General features: G+C 34.2%; 2 protein-coding genes across 4 annotated transcripts in view; one reads left to right on the forward strand and one right to left on the reverse strand.

Annotated features, from left to right (window-relative positions):
• Positions 1-7,500, reverse strand: part of LOC137650213 (G-protein coupled receptor 143-like) — a 106,472-nt gene that overhangs the window by 68,743 nt on the left and 30,229 nt on the right. The gene's annotated exons all lie outside the window — the stretch shown is intronic.
• LOC137650212 (thiamine transporter 1) overlaps positions 1-7,500 on the forward strand; it is a 38,965-nt gene that overhangs the window by 16,668 nt on the left and 14,797 nt on the right. Inside the window, exon 1 of one of the 3 annotated variants that reach the window (XM_068383438.1) lies at positions 7,057-7,075. The exons of 1 other annotated variant lie outside the window; for it this stretch is intronic. The gene's annotated coding sequence lies outside the window, so the exon portion shown is untranslated. Of the gene's footprint in view, positions 1-7,056; positions 7,076-7,401 lie in introns of those variants that run through there. One more of the 3 variants, XM_068383435.1, reaches the window with a different exon arrangement.

Genomic DNA, 7,500 nt, shown 5'->3' on the forward strand with positions numbered 1-7,500 from the left:
TTACATTAAGCTGATACTACCGCTAGAGAATCATGGGGTCTTTTGACTGTCCAGATAGTACTACATTCGATCCTTCTCTCTGGTTACGGTTCATTTTCCCTTTGACTACACACACCGAATAGAAGTTTTATTCCAGCTGTTACCAAGTTGTGGAATGATCTTCCTAATCGGGTGGTTGAATCAGTAGAACTTCAAAAGTTCAAAGTTGGAGCAAATGCTTTTTTGTTGACCAGGCGGACATGAGTCTTTTTATAGTTTATTTATGACATATTTGTTTTTGATGTTGTTAATAGTTTATATATGACATGTCTGTTTTGACGTTGTTACTTATTTTAGAGTGATTTATTGTTAATTTGTTCTCTTCATTTATTTATTTCCTTTCCTCACTGGGCTATTTTTCCCTGTTGGAGCCCCTGGGCTTATAGCATCTTGCTTTTCCAACTAGGGTTGTAGCTTGGATAGTAATAATAATATTCTTTACATATTCTCTGTCCTCATACACCTGACAACACTGAGATTACCAAACAATTCTTTTTTCACCCAAGGGGTTACTGCACTGTAATTGATCTTGCCACTTTCCTCTTGGTAAGGGTATAAGAAACTCTTTAGCCATGGTAATCAGCTCTTCTAGGAGAAGGACACTCCAAAGTCAAACCTTTGTTCTCTGTACCATGGTCTTCCACTGTCTTGAGTTAGAGTTCTGTTTTAGAGTACACTCGGGCACACTTTTCTATCTAATCTCTCTTCCTCTTGTTTTGTTAAAGTTTCTATAGTGTATGTAGGAGATATTTATTTTAATGTTACTGTTCTTAAAATATTTTATTTTTCCTTTTTTCCTTTCCTGTTATTTTCCCTGTTGGAGTCCCAGGGCTTATAGCATCCTGACTTTCCAACTAGGGCTGTAACTTAGCGATTGATAATAATAATAATAATAATAATAATAATAATAGCACAGCACTCGTGAACTAAATAAGAATGTATGTTAACGAATTGACATAGTATTACGATAGAATCTTAGTGTTTAGTGCTTATACTTTTATATAATGGCATTTTAAAGAAATAGTGTTATTTCAGTCTATGCGCCAAGATTGTCCAATTTTGTAACAAAGACGTAGAAAAAGACTGCCTGCGTCCAAGTTGAATATTGAGAGAATTGTCAAGATACTTTGGAAATTGAGCCATATTTATTCAAGGTCAAGTCGCTGCTTTGCACAACTATCTCAAGTGTTGAAATACGATTTTTAGACGGGAAATTAACAGATTTCCACTCGAGGTTAAAGGCATTAACCGTGAAATAATGCAAATCAGATCAAATTTAAATTCTATTTCTATGTCCTTTTGGCTATTACGTCATCACTAAGACCATAGTTGTGCTTGTACTTTTTTTTATTTAGATCTGTCGTGACAAAGAAGATAAGAAGAAGCCTGTCTTCGTTGCCAAGGTACAATAACTACTCAAAATCTTAGAGAATATAAGTTTTTTTTTTTTTTTTTTTTTTTTTGTTACACATTTAAACTTATTTTACCTATAATGTTCTTAAGGAATTCCTACTTTTCACAATTTTATAAACAGGAATTGTGTCATAACAAAAATAATTACAAAAGACGAACCTTTGTTGAGAGTTGAAGTTAACGTTATTCAGTTACATGTCTGACAATTGAGAGTAAAGAAAAGGTGAAGCCTGGGAGGAATTATAACATTTGATATTCCTTTAGTAGGACGGCAAGTGAATAAGCTTCTACGTAATGTAAAAGTTTTTAATTCCATTTTTCTCATGATTTTTCATATCACTACCGATACCGGTGTAATTTTGTAAATAATTCTTTTATTTTCGCACCAGTTTGTTTATTTCACTTATTGCATATGTTTACATAAACAAATGTAGGAGTTGCATATGTTTACATAAGGTAGTACAGGATCATGTACTCCCGGAAGTAGGCCTATAGCGGAGTACATTTTTCGGCAATCTAAAAGCGGAGACCGTTGGTCTATCATAAATTGTATTATCATCGTTTAAGATCATTTTACAGGATTACTCTGGGATCTTATTTTTTTCCCAGGAGCTTACACGAAATCTCGAACAAACCCCGTGCCATTTAATAGAGCCTTATATGACCACCACCAGACTTAATGTTACGTTTCTTAAAATATTCCATTGTCCTTTCCTCACTGGGCTATTTTCCCTGTTGAAGCCCCTTTATAGCATCCTGTTTAAAGGTCGCTCATGAATGGCAGAGGTAAGTGACAGTGACATTGCCCTATCAAGAAGAACAAAGCCCTAGAGACTGACCATATTACATATGATCAGTGTCCAAGGCCCCTCTCCACCCAAGCTAGGACCAAGGAGGGCCAGGCAACAGCTGCCGATGACTCGGCAGATAGTCCTATAGGCTCAACCCCCCCCCCCCCAAAAAAAAAAAAAAAAAAAAAAACGAGGGCCCTTATCCTTAGCTCACAAGGATGGTGAGGTTTCAGCGACCAATGTGACTAACGGGATTGAGCAGGACTCGAACCCCAGCCTGGCAGTCACCAGGCAAGGACGCTACCACCAGGCCACTACAACCCTAAATTTCACTACGCACTGGAGAGTGATATTAATACGACTGCTAGCTAAGCTACAGGATGTTACAAGCCCAATGGCTTTAACAGGGAAAATAGCCCAGTGAGGAAAGGAAATAAAACTATATGAGAAATAATGAAATAAAGAATATATATCTTAAGATCAGTAACAACGTTAAAACAGATCTGTCATATATAAACTATGAAGAGAGATTTATGTCAATCTGTTCTAATGTCCTATTCAACATAAAATCTTTCACTGCAAGTTTGGATTTCTGAAGTTATGAATATTTTTGGTCCTACATATTTTCATAGATTGATATTATCATGTAAATACTAGTGTACGAAACCCTCTCACCAGGGTATGACTACTCCCTCCCCTCTTAACCCCAGGTGCTGGCCGTGAACGGAAAGATATATATATATATATATACTGTATATATATATACATATATATATATATATATATATATATATATATATATACATACATACAATATATATATATATATATATATATATATATATATATATACTGTATATATATATATATATATATATATATATATATATATATATATATATATATATATCCGGACACTTGTTTTTTATTATATAGGAGAAATGCTTGGTAGCTCACGCATTACTATTCGCTTTACACGGTTCTGCTTTTTATCTGCATAGACTATCTAATCTTTAACTGCGTAAGTGATTCCTTCAAATCTACTCTTGTCGTTATCCTCGCGTCCTTCACATATATCAACATGACACCTGTGAATAATTTGAGGAAAAGAGTTTTAATTATCGACGTTTATCTTAGGAACACCTGGGTGTTTACTAATTATCACTTGAGATAATGTTCCTCTTGATAATGATTTAATTTCTCCTCATTATCGTGTCCATGTGACGTAGGAATGTAGTATCCGACTGAATATTTACTCATTTGCTCCATAGGCCTATTATGTAAATGTCGGAGCCCTGCTGGTTATCGCCCAATTTCATTAACGCATATTATCTAAAGGCTTTTGAACGTCATTTTGTAAAACATCTAAATAGATATGCTGAAGGTATTCATCTGTTCCTTAGTTTACAATTTGGCTTTCGAAAAGGCTTTAGAGCATGTGATGCTCTTATTACAATGTTCAATGTTGTACAGAAAGTTCCTCGATTGTGGCCAAGAAGTTCGTATGATTTCAGTCCTTAGCGTCATCATTAAATTTTTAAGTAATAGATTGCAGAGTAGTTGTTGATGGGCACCATATCATGGGGATAAGAATGTGGTATCGGGTGTTCCTCCAGGTAGTGTTCTTGGCCCATTACTTTTCACACTATATTATTATTATTATTATTATTATTATTATTATTATTATTATTATTACTTGCTAAGCTACAACCCTAGTTGGAAAAGCAGGATGGTATAAGCCCAGGGTCCCCAACAGGGAAAATAGCCCAGTGAGGAAAGGAAACAAGGAAAAAAAAATAATTTAACATCAATAACATTAAGATAAATATTTCCTATATAAACTATAAATCCTTTAACAAAACAAGAAGAGAAATTAGATAGAATAGTGTGCCTGAGTGTACCCTCAAGCAAGAGAACTCTAACCAAAGACATGCTGTTTGGCCTAGAAAACAAGCTCATTGAATATGTAGATAATGTTACTCTCTTTGCATCAATTCCATCTCCTGAATATAGATCTGGGGTTTCTGAATCCCTTAATAGAGAGCTAGCTAAAATAAGTTAATAGCGCAAATTATGGAGGATGAAGTAGAACCCTAACAAAACTCAAAGTATGATTGTAAGTAGGTCGTGGGCAGTGGGTCCTCAACATCCGGATCTCGGTATCAATAATGTTTCTTTAACTTTATACGACTCCTTTGAAATTTTAGGTGTGATTCTTGATTGGAAATTTACTTTAAACACATTCGATCCGTTTCATTTGCATTGTACAAGAATAGGCTTATTGATAAAGTGTTTTAAAGATTTTCGGTGATCAATCTATTTTGGAGAAATGTTTTAATTCTTTCATTCTACTTAGTTTCGAGTATCGTTCTCCTGTTTGCTCTTCAGATGCTAAATCTCATCTTAATTTGTTAGACAAAAACTTGCTGTCTTAAATTTCACATTCCTGGTCGTTCAGTTAATTCTTTAAACATGTTGCGTAAGGTATTTTCGTAATTCTGAACATCTTTTACATTCAGATCTTCCCAGTCTGTACCATCCTATATGTATTACTAGGTATGCAGTTAATTCTAACAGTCAGGCCTTCTCCATCATAAGGCTATTATCAACATATTATAGAAGCTTCATTTCAGCTGTGCCTAGATTTTCAAATGTTCTTAATATCAGGCAGTTGAATCGGTGGAATTTCAGAAGTTCAAACTTGCATCAAATGTTTTTATATTAAACAGGCTGATAAGTCTCTTAATAGTTTATATACGAGATATATTTTAACGTTGTTACTGACTTTTGAGATATATTCATTATTCGGTTCTTCTCATTTAGTTTAATCATTTATTTCGTCTTTTCATTGGACTATTTTCCCTGTTGGAACCTCTGGGCTAATATCATTCTGCTTTTCCAACTAGGGTGATTGCTTAGCTATTATAATTATAACAATAATAATAACAATAATAATTAGCTCCTCTTGTGTGCTGCCACGCATGTGTCCGTGCTCTAAATGTAATGGGCACTACGAATTTAGTTAATCTTTACACGTGGGTCGGTATTCTATTTAACCCCCCCCCAAAAAAAAAAAAAAAAAAAATAGTGAAAGCTGCCACGTTCATTTTCATGATTAAATTTGCAATATCCAACAGCATTTCTTCTAGGAGAAGGACACTCCAAAATTAAACCATTGTCCTCTAGTCTTGGGTAGTGCCATAGCCTCTGTACCATGGTCTTCCACTGTCTTGGGTTAGAGTTCTCTTGCTTGAGGGTACACTCAGGCACACTATCTAATTTCCCTTTCACTTGTTTTGTTAAAGTTTATATAGTTTATATTTATTTTTTCCTTTTCTCACTGGGCTATTTTCCCTGTTGGAGCCCCTGGGCTTATAGCATCCTGCTTTCCCAACTAAGGTTGTAGCTTAGCAAGTAATAATAATAATAATAACGAAGAGAATATCATATAGTACGTTATGGCATTGGTATATTCTGGCAAATATCCAACAACGAGCGAGTACTCCCGCCCTTGTCTGTCACATTTCAAACGCTCCATGAAAACTTAGTTATTCGAAGCATTGGGGGAAGAGTTGAAAAGTTCTTAGTATGGTTGGGGTGGATGTCAAAATAGCCTGGTTACATTCGCTGCGCTATAAGGGTGTCTCAAAGAAAGCTTTCTCAATTAAACGTCTTTGTGCCATAGATTGCAAATTATGGTATATACAGTACTATGGATTTATTATTATTATTTCATTATTATTATCATTATAATTATTTCATTAATGTTATTATTATTATAATTATATATTATTATTATAATTATATATTATTATAATTATATATTATTATTTCATTATTATTGTTTTATTATTAGCTAAGCTACAACCCTAGTTGGAAAAGCAGGATGCTATATGCCCATGGGCTCCAACAGGGAAAAACAGCCCAGTGAGGAAAGGAAACAAGGAAATAAATAACCTGAAAGAGGAGTAATGAACTATTGAAATAGAGTAAAAGAATAAGAAATTAAAAAAAACACTAAAATTTACATCTTGCTTTTATTTTGACTATTCAGCTGAGGGTAAAAGAGAGACGAAATAGAGTAAAAGAATAAGAAATAAAAAAACACTAAAATTGACAACTCCCTTTTATTTTGACAATTCAGTTGAGGGTAAAAGAGAGACGAAATAGAGTAAAAGAATAAGAAATAAAAAAAACACTAAAATTGACAACTCCCTTTTATTTTGACAATTCAGTTGAGGGTAAAAGAGAGACGAAATAGAGTAAAAGAATAAGAAATAAAAAAAACACTAAAATTGACAACTCCCTTTTATTTTGACAATTCAGTTGAGGGTAAAAGAGAGACGAAATAGAGTAAAAGAATAAGAGATAAAAAAAACACTAAAATTGACAACTCAATTTTATTTTGACAATTCAGCTGAGGGTAAAAGAGAGACGAAATAGAGTAAAAGAATAAGAGATAAAAAAAACACTAAAATTGACAACTCTCTTTTATTTTGACAATTCAGTTGAGGGTAAAAGAGAGACGAAATAGAGTAAAAGAATAAGAGATAAAAAAAACACTAAAATTGACAACTCCCTTTTATTTTGACAATTCAGCTGAGGGTAAAAGAGAGACGAAAAGGATGGAACACGAGAGGTACAAAACAGACTGATTTTTATCTAACGTGTGCATTGAAGGGTCCACTCGACCACCTAAATCACACCACCCTGTCATTCTGGTAACTGGTTAAGATGCCAGTGTCAACAGTGTTGCCAGGTTTTCCAAATGAGAAAAGCCTAACGTCTGATCAACAGCAGCTTTAACCCTTTCACCCCCAAAGGACGTACCGGTACGTTCTTGCAAAACACTGTTAATTACATGTTTTTATATATTTTTGATAATTTTTATGAGAAACTTCAGGAATTTTCCAAAAGAATGAGACCAACCTGGCCTCTCTAGGACAAAAATTAAGCCTGTTAGAGCAATTTAAAAAAAATATATAGCAAAATGTGCTTGAAATTTAACCTTATGGTGGGGGTAAAAGGGCCAACCTAACAGTAGAAAAAGGCCGAAAATATAGCATATAAGGTTAACCAATTTCAAAAAGGCCAAATTTAGGTATCTAGCAAGAAAAGGGCCAAATTTGGAAATATTTGGCCCGAAAATAGGCCAACCTGACAACCCTGGCCAGTGACGCCTCTGCCTTGGCACTGATAGGTGGACTTCATAATACTGTCTTCATTCAAGACCTTTTGTTTATTTTGCTTTCAGTGT

Source organism: Palaemon carinicauda, chromosome 11 (genome assembly GCF_036898095.1).
Source record: "Palaemon carinicauda isolate YSFRI2023 chromosome 11, ASM3689809v2, whole genome shotgun sequence".
Classification (NCBI taxonomy): domain Eukaryota; kingdom Metazoa; phylum Arthropoda; class Malacostraca; order Decapoda; family Palaemonidae; genus Palaemon; species Palaemon carinicauda.